The sequence below is a fragment of the Papio anubis genome, chromosome 19 (assembly GCF_008728515.1).
Source record: "Papio anubis isolate 15944 chromosome 19, Panubis1.0, whole genome shotgun sequence".
NCBI lineage: Eukaryota > Metazoa > Chordata > Mammalia > Primates > Cercopithecidae > Papio > Papio anubis.
The window spans coordinates 64,346,306-64,360,111 of NC_044994.1; the positions used below are offsets into that span (position 1 = coordinate 64,346,306).

A 13,806-nucleotide genomic window follows, 5' to 3' on the forward strand; every position below is an offset into this window, starting at 1 on the left:
ACAATTCTCTGCATTTTTATACACATAAATTAAGAATCAGAGAAGTTGGGTAATTTTCCAAAAGTGACAAATGTAAAAACTGCAAGTGTATTCATCAGACTTAAATCCAGGTTTGAGACACAACTTTGAAAGTTTAGAAAATTCGTGTAGGATAGTAAGGAAACCTGAATCACTGGCAGGCTCATCTGGAAATTAAGTGCCTGGTGAACTCTTTCAAAAAAAGGAACTTACATAGATGAAATATAACAGGGGTGTATTATTTCTCTGTGCTGTGATTTACTTATTATAGCTTACATTAAATAATTACCTACCAAGAAAACAAGAGAAAATGTAGTCACTTAAAGGCATATTTCTATAGTTTGTTTTACTTTTAATTATAATTTCACCCCCAAAATTAATTAATCTGTATTGCCCAGAGAAGGATTTTTCTCAGTCAGTTGAAATGTTTTAAGTCAAAGAAGACAAAGTGTTTTAACAAACAAATAATACACTTCTTCATGTAGTTAAAATAATTATAAATGTTGCAATACTCCATGAAAAACTTTAGTATATAATCTTAAGAAACAATATGCATAAACAGTGAAATATTTAAATACACGAGGTTTACTTGGTGGTCAGCACCTTGGTTGTGACACAGCTGTTGAAAATAAAATACATCCACCCCTTTCTCTACAGACAGAGTCAAATCTATATTAAATAAAAATATGATTAGAAGTTTAATTATTAATTAATTTTTTAACTTACTAAGGATACAAAAGCATTCATGAGAATCAACCAATTACAGTACATTAATTCTGTAAACACTTAACTGTGTAATTAGAAACATATATTTAATAATAGCTCTTTTCATGTTCCAGACCTGTCATTTGACTCTGGACACCAAATGACATAGCAAAGCATAACTTAACACATTTAACTCAAGAATAGGAAGCAGAATCAAGAGACACCTAAAACCTCAAAGGGATCAATTCCTTCTTTTCATCAGCAGTCAAAAAGGTTTTTTTTTTAACTTTCATTTTGGTCCTAAGTCCCATCCAGCTATTAAGCCATTTCTAAGGGTTTTCCTAACCTCAGATGCTGATGGTAAGATCCCCGTAAAGTCTTGCTTGTATTCTCTGTCTCCACTTCCTTACCTCTCATTCCTTATTTTAATCAGCATCATTAGATTTTTGTTCCTATTATTTCACTAAAACAGTGTGTCTAGTCAAATATTATAGTCAAGTCTCTGTCTATATGGTATTAAACACTCAATCATTGTGTATGATTGATTATACCTCCTTCTTAAAATCTTTTGTTTGCGTCTGCAGACACTATCTTATTCTGGTCTTCCTCCTATCACCCTTGCCTCTCCTTCTCAGTCTCCTTTGCTAGCTTGTCTTCCTGACCTCTAAATAATAAGGTTCAGGAGGATGAGATTATATATATATATATATATATATGAATATATAAAAAGATATATGTGAATATATATATGAATTATATATCTATCATCTATATTTATTCATTTAGTCATCTATAGAAAACATTCCTCTATATTTATTCTCTAGGCAATAGAATATTCATCTACAGAAAATATTCATCTATACTCCTTCTCTAGGTAATCTCAGTAAGTTCCAGTTTTACATGCTATCCATACATTGATGATACTCTGTTGCCCAGGTTGGAAGGCAGTCATGAAAATACAGCTCACTACAGCTTCAAACTTCTGGACTCAAACCATTGATCTGACCACTTCAGCTTCCCAAGTAGCTGGGACTACAGGCACATGCCCACATTTGGCAACTTTTTTTTTATTTTTTTATTTTTTTTTTGGAGACAGAGTCTCACCATGTCGACCAGACTGGGAGACTAAACTTATCTTCAATTCTTGATTTCTTTCATGGGTCCTAGGCTTCTGTATCTCACCATCTACTCAATATCTCCACAGGTATTTTTCAAAGGCAGTTCATATTTAGTATTTCTAAGGCACATTGCTAAATCCCCTTACCCCATTGTGGATTGGCTTGCTCTATATCCAGTATGATATAGTTTGGCTGTGTCCCCACCCAAATCTCATCTTGGGAGGTGATTGGATCATGTGAGCAGTTTCCCCCATGCTGTTCTCATGATAGTGCGTGAGTTCTTATAAGATCTGATGGTTTTATAAGTGTTTAACAGCTCCTCCTTCATGTCTGCTTCCACTTTCACCATTATTGTAAGTTTCCTGAGGCCTCCCCAGCCATGCAGAACTGTGAGTCCATTAAACTTTTTTGCTTTATGAATTACCCCGTCTTGGGCAATTCTTTATAGCAGTGTGAGAACAGATTAATACACAATATGATCTTTATCTAGTATACTCTTCTGAGCTAGGAAGGCTGAGAAACCACAATTCAGCTTGCCAATTCTTCCTCACAGTCAGGTTTTCTTACATAATATAAGATCCGCCAATCAACTACATGTGCCAGGTTTAGATTGCGAAGGGAGGCATTTGAAGCATAGATGGGAATACTCTATAGTCATAATCAAAAGAATGCTTTTGCAGTAAGCAGGTCAGTAGCTTCCTCAGTCATAATAGGGGACATGTGATTCTATGGGTGGGACTCTTTCCAGGGAAGCTCAACATAAAGCTAACTCTCAAGTCCTTCCAAAGACTTTGTCAGTGCCTTGTACAGTTATTAAATTACTAACTTCATAAACTAGCCAGAATAGCTTCTGTTTACTCTAACTGAATTCCAACCCTCACAGACCTGAAGCATCCTCCTGCAACAGGCTTCTGCTTGGCATCATCATCATCCTCCCATGTCAAAGAACAAAGCTCTGGGCATCATACCAGTTTGTCTCTCAAGCCCATGCCAACCCATTGGTTATCTGTCTAAACACCCTCACTGTCCACACCCATCCCACCGTTGCCTCTTGCCACTTAACCAATCTCCCTCCTTCCACTCTGCCATTTTAAAGTACATAGGTTACCCAGATTGATCTTTGAAAGATATTAGTCATTTTACATCGCTCCCCTGGTCATATGCTCCTGTGAATTCACATTACATTCTCAACAAAATCCAACTTCCTTAACCTAGCTCACAGTGCTCCATAAAATACAGCCCCCATCTACTTCTCTGACCTCATCTCTGACCCTCTGCCCTATATTCTGTCTCTCACATACACCAAGCTTGGCCCATCTCAGGGACTTCACAATAGCTGCTCCCTCTGCCAGAAACACCTCTCAATCAATTTTAGGTGATTTGCAATTTCACATTACTTCAGTCTCCGCTCAGAAAGGCTTTCATAACCTTCTTTCTTAAATAGCAGCTCCTGTCTCTGTCCCTTCACCATCTATCACCTTATTCTGCCATATTTTTCTTCATCTGTCACTAAGGAAAGCACACAGATGCACATTTGCTTATATTTTTTTATTTCCAGTCACTTCCATCAGGGAAGTCAGCAGCACCACAGCAGGGACATAGCTTCTCTTATTTGGCTCCTGGCCTCTAGCACATAGAACAATGCTCTGCTTTTAGGAAGATTTCGGTGACTATCGCAAGAATAAATTATTGAGAAAATAAATGAAAGAATGATTATTTTAGTGGGCCAAATAAGAACACTTATAACTAATTCCCAAAGTAAGAGCCAGCATCAACCTTTCCCCTAGTCATTAAATAACCTTGAAAACTTATGATGAATATTACAAAAGCTTTCTTAGCTTCTACTTTTCACAATATAAACAGACATTATATTTTTGAGATGATTCATATATTGTTCATATATATATATACACATATATATGTGTATATATATATTTTTGTGTGTGTGTGTGTGTGTGTCAAAGGAAATGGAATAAGAATCAAGACATGTAACACTTCGATACCAGGCACTTAAAAGAACTTTTAAAACTCACACCAACAAAGAAGGAAAAGAAACTAGGGAATGGAGAGAAGGAGGGACGTATGGCAGACTCTGGAAGCAAGATTAAATATATTTCATGTGCCTCCCACACTGAGGTTACAACTAATGAATGGCAGAATGACCTCCAAAAGCTGAAAGTTAAAAACAGGCTTCCGAGACATGAACATCTTCTGAATATACAGTAGCTGGAAAAAGTTCTATGTATTGCTAGTCATAAAATAAAATATAAATTGTTTCTTTGCATACATATTAACTGCTCTCCATAGTGTTACCATCCTCTTCAAAGGATTTGCAGTAGCAACTTTTATAAATGATTTTTAAAAGAAACGTTCCTTGCATAATCCCCACATGCAGCAGCCTAAGTTGTATTAAATCCTCCTCATCTTCCCTTTCTTCTACTCTCTTTCATCTGTTTTCCACTTTTCCCTGTGATCATTGCTTTATTTTTCTTTCTGATCCAACTGTGGTGATTCAGTGGCTAGAATGATAGATGATAGGAACTATAGCCAATGAACTAGAAGCTGAGATAAGATTGAAAGAATACCATCTTGCCAATTTCAATAATAATAATATATTTTATGTATATCACCATTTATAATTTTCAATACACTTTTAACATCAATCAGCTATTTTCCAGTCTGATTACCACCTTTCGATAGAGTAATAGAGGTAGACATTATTAATTCTATATTATAGAATCAAAAACTCAGTTATTAGAAGATAACAATCATTGTTGTTCTAGGAAATGAGTGTTTTAGAATAAGCTAGCCTGTCAGTCATTTCCTTGCTCACACATGGATTTATATTTTTTTTTTCAGCTTTAAAAAATTATTTTAAGTTCCTGGATACATGTTGTATTAGTCTGTTTTCACGTTGCTAATGAAGATATATTCAAGACTGGGCAATTTACAAAAGAAAGAAGTTTAATTAAACTTACAGTTAGTTGCACATGGCTGGGAAGGATTCACAATCGTAGATCGTAAGTGTTCTCACTACAAGAAAAGAAATGGTAGATATATGAGGTGATGGATATAATAATTAGCTTGAATGTGGTGATTATTTCACCATGTATATGTGTACCAAATCATCAAATTATTTACCTTAAATTCACACAATAAAAATAATGCATATATCAAACTTTTGTTGGGAAGACTTTTTTTGTCAACTGGAGAAGCAAGTCTATTGAACAACTAGGGCTTCTAAGGCATTATTGAAAGAATAATGAGAGAATAAAAATCCAACATTTCGATAGCTGGATAGTCTGTGAAACTCAGCATGTGGCATCACCTCTTCCGCTGAGCCACCCAGCTGTTCTCATCTCCTCCCACTGCCAGCTTCTATTCTAACATCTACCCTAATGTCTGATATAGTTTGGATATGTGCCCCTGCCCAAATCTCAAGTTGAATTAAAATTCCCAGTATTGGAGATGGGTCCTGGCGGGAGGTAACTGAATCATGGGGACAGATTTCTTATGAATGGTTTAACATCATGCCCCTTGGTACTGTCCTCATGACAGTGAGTGTTTTCTCATGACATCAGGCTGTTTAAAAGTGTGTGGCATCTTGCTCTTTCTCTCTCTCTCTCACTCACTCCTGCTTTCACTGTGTGACATGCAAACTTCCCCTTTGCCTTCTGCTATGATTGGAAGCTTCCAGAGTTCTCCCCAGAAGCAGATGCTGCTATGCTTCCTGTACAGCCTGTAGAAGTATGAGGCAATTAAACTTTTTTTTTTTTCTGAAAAGTCTCAGATATTTCTTTATATCAATGTGGGAATGGACTAACACAATGTTAAGTATAACTTTTCAGTTTATACTTAATGCTCAGATGTTCTTTTTTGTATTACCATTGTTTTAGTTAGTTACTGATGAGCAAATAATGCCCTAAAGAGACATATATAAGCCTGGGTTTCTAAAAAAAGAAAAAGCCTTTGGAGGTGGTGTCAAGTAAACTTCACAGAGATTTCACTCTTCTCATCTGCCTGAGAACTTCTTACAGTAAGACAAATTCTAAAGGAAATTCTTCTGAAAGGCTCACATTAGCAGGGACTGTTGTGGACTGGGCCTATATGTAGATCATGGTACACAAATTTTCAGACCTACTCAAAGATGGGCAGATTTTGCTGGCAAGCAGGTCTCTGTCCAGAATATTTTACTGATACTGTCTTATTGAAATGCTACAGCCAAGAGTCAATACTACTCCCTTTCTCCCGTCTGATCAATTTCTATATTTCAATTATGAGAACCTAGAAAACTTTCCACACATTTCCAGCTAGCGTTACTCTTTGAAAATTTTCTTCCCTGGTCAAGCAGTGAACCAAGCTAGTGGCCTTCAGGGCTCTCTTTTTAATCAGGTTTTTACATTAGCACTGTAAGGTAAATTGAATGGGAAAGCCACTAATTAGGATTGCAGCTATGCATAATCACTCAGATGTCGTCACCAGGATCTGCGTCTCATGACAGGACTACAGTGAAAGAATGAGACTCTGCTTATTAAACAAAACAAAACAAAACAAAACAAAAACTTCTTCCATAAAATTGTGATGAGGTGTTCCTCTTCTTACAGCTTTTGGTAGGCTAGACAGGAATGGAATATTTTAGGTTTTCTTACAGCTACAGTTAAGAAAATCCCTCTGGGCACTTATTCTATCCTTCTTCCTCTGTCTCAACACTTGCTTGCATCCAGAGTCAGGATGGCTTCATACAATTTCTAAAACAGTTCTTTAACACTATCCTGACTGCCAGAGATTTGGTAAACAAGGGCTGTAGCGGATTTTGTAAGCTAAATGTCCAGTCCACCACTCTACTGACTTGATACATGCCAGAAGTAACCAAACGGCTTCTCACTTCTTCATACCTCCACCTGTCTATCAAAAGTCTCTTGCTTTGCGGAGCTTCACGTTACCTTGCACTTACCCTGAAGCCGTGCCCTCTGCTCACAAAGCCCTTGACTAGTGTGATAAATGGATTCTAAATGTGTGAATAGCATTTGGACATATCTTCTAAATGTTTTGTGTGTGAATAAAAAATAATAGATACAAAATCATATGATCTCATTATAACACTCGAGATATTCCTCAGATCAACTTTTTTGCAAAATTATGTCAAGAAATGAAATTGAACAGTTAGATTTTTTTCTGACACTTTACATTGTCCTTGTACAAGTCATAACTAAATGCTTAAGAGGTAACAAGTGTTTAAAGATAAGAGTAATGTTAAAATAAGTGCTGATACCATTTGGCTGTGTCCCCACCCAAATCTCACCTCGAGTTGTAGTTCCCATAAACCCCATGTGTCCTTGGAGGGACCCAGTCGGAGGTAATTGAATCATGGGGCAGTTACTTCCCTGCTGTGCTCCTGATACTGAGTGAGTTCTCGAAAGATCTGATGGTTTTATAAAGGGGAGTTTCCCTGCACATGTTCTTTAGGCCTGCTGCCATGTAAGACATGCCTTTGCTCCTCTTATGCCTTCTGCCATGATTGTGAGGCCTCCCCAACCATGTGGAGCTGTGAGTCCATTAAATCTCTTTTTTCTTTATAAATTACTCTGTCTCAGGTACGTCTTTATTAGCAGCATGAGGACAGACTAATACAAGTGCTTTGTACGATTTAGCAATAGCCATATTAATACACTACCTTGCAGCAGAGTTTAATGAAATTTGGTGTGATTTTTGGTAACCATAGGTGTGAAGGGGAGCAAACAAGCAAGACCATGGGATACAGCAGCAAAATGTGTGTGTGTGTGTTTGTGTGTGCACACACACACGCATGTGTGTACACATATGGTATGCTGGGGCACAAGACCCAAAATTAAGGCCTGATGTTATGTGAGCCTCGACACCTAGGGAGAACTGAGATGCCTAGGGAAAACTTGAGGGCCTAACCACAAGTTCCAGGCCTTTCTCTATTGAAAGTCCCCAGCTACACATCCTTCTTTGTCATGGAGACCAGCACAGTACTTGCCTATCCCTGAATTAGAGGCTTCAGTCCCCGGTCAGCCCAGTTATTCAGAGAAGTCAATCTCATCATGTACAGGAAGTAGGTCCATGGCACCCTCTTGTTACTATAGAGCTGACCTTCCCCAGTCCTCGCTTTCTCACTGTTTCTGACCACAGCCCCTGTGTGGTCCTGCAGGCCACGCAGTGTCCTCCTCTCCCAGGCTGTGCATATGTGTGACTAATTCACTGCTGCCAATCTTACCTGCCCAGTGCTGGGTGCTTTAAGTTCAGCCACCCCCATAACCCTCAGGTGGGAACCCTCCTTCCTCAATGAATGAAGAGGAAGTCATCAAAACTTGTGGATCTTCATGTATGTTTGTAAATTTAGATTTCACAGGTTTTTCTTACATACACATTTTCTCCTTGAACCAAAAGTTAAAATTTAGAAGTTGTTACTAAGATGCTCTCTTTGGCCTTGTTTCAGAATTGTGTAAAGGTTGTTTCCTTGGGAGAATTGTGAATGTTCCTTAAAGAGAACTGGCAGGGTCACACCTCCATGCTGCAGCCAGCTGTATCAAATGATAATTTTAAAGATTTTTTTCGTGATGGATCCAATGGTAAGAGACAAAGGAGAAATGTCCTGTTCTAAAAATTGTAGGGCATATAAGCAATGACCAATAAGTAGATAATTTGCAACAAGCGCTTTATAATGCTTTTGTCTAAGGTATTTCCTTGCAATGAAGTTGTCTTATCCATCAGATTACGAACTGATTTGTAATATGAAATAGTCCAAGGTTAAAATTCAACTACTCAGGCAGGCATGATTAAGTTGGAGTGATTTGAAGTGTGCCAGAAAATTCCCCATGTACAAACATTTCTTACTTTGCTGACATAATGCCTGGAACTCCCACCATTATGTCAAATTCTTTCTGAATGATTCATTCAGAAAAACCCTGATAAAAGAAATGTATCATCTAGTAAAAGCAGTAAGTTTCTAAAAATTTATCTTTCATAGCTAAGTGCAGCATTCTCAGGGGAAGTTGTTGAGGAGAGAAGGATTTAATGTAAGTGAAGAGAAAAGAGAGAAAGGAATGTCATCTAGCATTTGTGGCTCAGGTAGGGATACTGTAGATTGCCTGGCATGATGAGGTCAAAATCAGTGATGACTGATGTCACAGGTAAGAAGACTACTAAAGACAAATGACACTCCTATCCTGAGGACAAATTCCACATAATTACCCCAGGCACTTAAAACACATATTTGAAGTCAACTGTGTTTTGATACTTAATAATATTAATATACTTAATACTATTAATCTCATTGAATTATTGTGGGAATCAAATAAGACACCTTGTACAAAACATCCTTTGCAATCAATTCTCAATAAAAGTCAGTTATGTTGTGCTTTTGAGTATCACTTGCAGTACACATTAAAAACAATGAACTTTATTTTTCTTTCTACAATTTAATCATCTTCATTGTCTTTCTGTCTCCCAAGAGTAAGGGACAAATCTCTCCACTATCTTTCCACACCTACCTATGGCTATTTATGTTTTGTCTAATCCAGTAACCTTGTCCCCAACCAATAATTTTAAGTATTTAAATGTACATCTAATTTTCTTTAGGTATTTAATTTATTGTGCATAAATGTCTGGACTTTTAGTCACCTCTCAAGTCTTGTTCTCCCTTCCAATATGGTGCCTGGGTCTAAGGAAGGGAGGTAAGAGCTTCTGTGATCTCATGGAAGGGGTTCCTTAATTCCACCCCTAGCCATCCTGAAAAACACACTTTTCATCTAAAATTTTTCAGCCTAATCGGATGATACATAAATACGGATTCTACGTAATCGAAACTTCTAGACCTATTAAAGCTTTTCTTAAAGAAAAGTTTCGTTGTTGAGAACTTCCTCTTTGCCAAAGTGTCTGTCTTTCAAAACCTGTTCTTTCATTTAAAAGTCTACTTAGCATTGAGGATCATTTCCCCTAGTTTCTCTGGTCAGAATGGAATGATTCTCTCATCCCTGGAACAGCAAGTCTGATGGCTTAGCCTTTATAGAAAGCTGAATGAAAACAAAATATGGAAAAACATAACTATAAACAAACAGGTTAGTATTTGCATAATTCTTACTCTTGCAAATATTAATTCTTATTAACGATTATTATATTCAGATATACTCCCTAAGGAAAAAAAAAGTAGTTACTTTATATTAAAATGTGATGATTCAACTTGAAAAACCTCAAGTTACTGTCCTTCAAACCAGCAGTCAAGTGCATTCTCTATAAAAGCAGTATAAAACTTTTAAAAAGTCTAGTTGTGTGAATGAATCATAAATTTCTCAGGCCAGATGGTATTAAGTCATAGCCTGCCAAATATCGACATCATTTACAGTACTACAGTAAATGAAATTAGCACTAGTTGGCACTTTGAATTGTCAAGTGTTAATTTGCTAGACATTCACAATCTTCCTTATGCTTGCTGCATTATAGTAGCTGATTTTATAGGTACTGTTTTAAGAATGTATTAACATATTTTTCTCTGAGATCACGTTAGTCTTTCATAGGTATCTGAGTACCTCTTTAGAGATATACACAACATGAAGTTACAGGGGGAAAACTTTGGAATGAAGACTCTGACACTTTGAATTTTCATGATGGTTATGCTACCCACTTGTATCACTTAGTCCCTTCAATTCTTTGGACTCCAGCTCACCATTGTACATTAAAGACAAGGGGCAGCTTCAGTGGTTCCATTCAGGTATACTATTCTGTAATTATAAAATTTTATTCTAAAGTTGATTTTGACTCAACACCAGCCTTGTCTTCAAACACTTTTCTACCCCTGTGTCTAAAATGTCTATTTGCTATATAAAAGGCTGTGGTCAGTGCTTTTTGCAGTTGGGCAAGCATGTCAAGACATAATTGAGATTTTATTTTAAAAACATAGTTTTTTTTTCTTAGAAAATTCATGTACATGCAAAATCTTGCACCCTAACTTAAAGTTTTACAAAATCCTCAAACTCCATATATAGAGACTTAGGGAATCATAAAAACCATAAGATACCTTCAGTCTCCTTGGATTAGGCATTATTTAAAAGAACCTCCAGAACCTATACACACACACAAACAAACACATAGTCTATGTGTACATAAACATTGTATATGCATTCAAAAATTTATATATATATATGTGATATGTGCAAAATTGCATACACACATATGCACTCTTTGATCAGTCATCATTGCTAAAGATTAGTCAGTGACTACCATCAGGTCAAGAATTTCCTTTTCACTATTCTATCCTGGCACTGTTTTTGACATTCTACATAGATGAAGACTAAACCCATAATACATCTGCATGTTGGATATTGTTTTCCCCTGTAAACATATAGGAAACTCAGGAATACAGATTTTCAGTGATGCTTCCTGTCCAAGGTCACCTGGTTAGAATATGACAGTTGGGTTCACAGCATAGACTCACTGTGACCCAGCGTCTTTTCCTCTCCATCACACTAGTATTTCTAGTTAGAGAAGACTGATGGAATGATCTTTTCCATTGCTTCAGTTCTCCACAGATCCTATGAAGTAGGTTTGGGATAGGGAGCAGGTATCTACAGGATTGTTAACCTACCTGGTTATTCTGTAACACTGCAGAGCTACAGACTGAGTCTCTGAAGAAGGGAAATAGGATGGCAGGATGCCCAGTACCAGGAGGTATCTAGCAGGGCAGTTGAGAGGCTGTTCTACTGGAGACGAAACTGTCTTCCTAATTCAGTTTCTGGGATCTTGGAAAAGTATAGCATTGCCTCAGCAGTTCTGACTCATCCACCAAGCCTCCTGTTTTTCTCCTTGTGTCACCCATAAAAATCTGTGAGGGGTGTGTGTGTGTGTGCGTGTGTGTGTGTGTGTGTGTGTGTGTGTAGTTGGGGCCATGAAGAAAGTGACTTGGCCTCCAATATGAACTGTCCCTTCCTCTCAGCCAACCTAAGTTCCACTTCTAAGTGCAGGGGAATGTGTATCTGGTTTCTGAAAGGGAGGATGAAAACATTACTTGCTTATTATTAAGGGATAGGAAGCCAAATGAATCTTCTGCTGGAACTGCTTTCTGTTCTCAGGAGGATGGTTCCGGGTTTCTAGGACAGAAGTCTTGCTTTAGGCAGAAAACCTTGTTAGTTCTTCCATTCCTACTGGCCTTCCTGACAACTTGTATCCCTTCCTAAATTGGATATGACTATATATATGTGTGTGTGTGTGTATATATACACACATAATTTTTATTTCACATTTCTGCGCCTCTGTCCTTACTTTAGCCAAGCAGAAGAAACAGTAATTCCTTTTTGCAGGTATTAGTTTTTTACCATTAGATTTAAACTGGGAATAGAAATTACACCTAGTTTAATCATTATCAAATATTTATGTGGCTTATGTAACACTAATGCTTTTAATTTATATTTCATCAGAAAAGGAATTGTTCTTATATTTTTACTCAGGAATTATTTGGCACTTACTAGGTACCAGTTAATGTTTTAAATATTTTACAAATATTAACTCATTGTGTTTCCCACCAATCAGGCAGGAAGATCCTGTTCTTACCTCCACCTTACAGATGGGGGAACTGAGGCACAGTAAAGCTCACTATCATGCCCAGGCTCACACAGTGAGTCAATGGTAGGGCTGGGCTTCAAACCCAGGCAGTTGGTCTTCATTAGGTTTTACACTAAACATGAAATTGAGCACATCCCAATGGAAGTAGGAAACTGTGATAGGCAGAGTGATACCCCTCCAAAGATGTCCACAGCCTAATTATTCTTAGACACAGGAATCTGCTAGGTTCCGCAGCCAAGAGGAATTAAGATTTCAGGTGGAACTAACTGTACTTAGTTACTTAGATATATTAGTGTGTTCTCACACCTGAGACTAAGTAATTTATAAAGGAAAGATGTTTGATTGACTCACAGTTCAGCATGGCTGTGGAGGCCTCAGGAAATTTACAATCATGGTGAAAGGAGAAGCCAACACATCCTTTTTCACATGGTGGCAGCAAGGAGAAGTGCTGAGCAAAAGGAGGGAAAGCCCCTTATGAAACCATCAGATCTTTTGAGAACTCACTCACAATCATGAGAACAGCAGCGTGGGAGTAACTGCCCACATGATTCAATTATTTTCCACCAGGTTCCTCCTAGGACAAATGGGGATTAAGGAAACTACAATCCAACATGAGATTTGGGTTGGGACACAGGCAATCCATGTCATTAGGTAATAACTATTTTCTCAGTTGTCTTTGCAATAGGGGAATTAAACTGGATTATCTGGATTGATTCAATGTAATCACAAGGATTTTTATAAATGAAAGAGGGCACAGGGAGGGCCAGAGTCAAAGAGGGAGAGAAGACAACAGAAGCAGAGGTCACATAAGGTGGGACCATGAGACAATGTAAGCAGGAAGCTTCTAGAAGCTGAAAAAGGCAAGGAAAAGGATTATTCCCTAAAAACTCCAGAAGTAATACAGCCTGCAGTCCTATTTTAGATTTCTGACATCCATAATTATATGATAATGTTTTTCTCATTTCAAGTGAGATATTTTTTAATTTGTGAGATTTTTTTTCTATAGCAGAAAATGAAATAAGACAAAAAAATTAATTATCTCCAAATGTGTTCAAGTTAAAAATATGAAACTCAAAGTTCAGGTTTATCATTTAGTAGGTGTGTGAACCTGAAACAACGACTTAATCTTTCTGAGTTTTGGTTAGCCTTTCCATAGAATGAAGAAAGGTGTATTTATTCTATATGATTATTAAAGCCGGGTTGTCACAAAGTAAAAAAATTGCACTGCCTGAAACCCAAATTTACTTTTTAAGTGAAAGTTTCCCTCTGGAATTGTGCAGAAGATTAAAATAGCTAGCATATGTACAGTCTTGTATGATTGTTAAAATAGATAGCAAATGCAAAGCATCTTCTCCAGGAAACTGAAATAGAGGATATATTCAAATAA

At 37.2% G+C, this 13,806-nt stretch overlaps 1 long non-coding RNA gene across 1 annotated transcript in view; it reads right to left on the bottom strand.

Moving 5' to 3' along the window:
* LOC116271494 overlaps window positions 1-13,806 on the bottom strand; it is a 76,366-nt gene that overhangs the window by 56,638 nt on the left and 5,922 nt on the right. The window contains exon 2 of the long non-coding RNA XR_004180107.1: window positions 4,820-4,874. This is a non-coding gene — a long non-coding RNA (uncharacterized LOC116271494). The remainder of the gene's footprint in view (window positions 1-4,819; window positions 4,875-13,806) is intronic.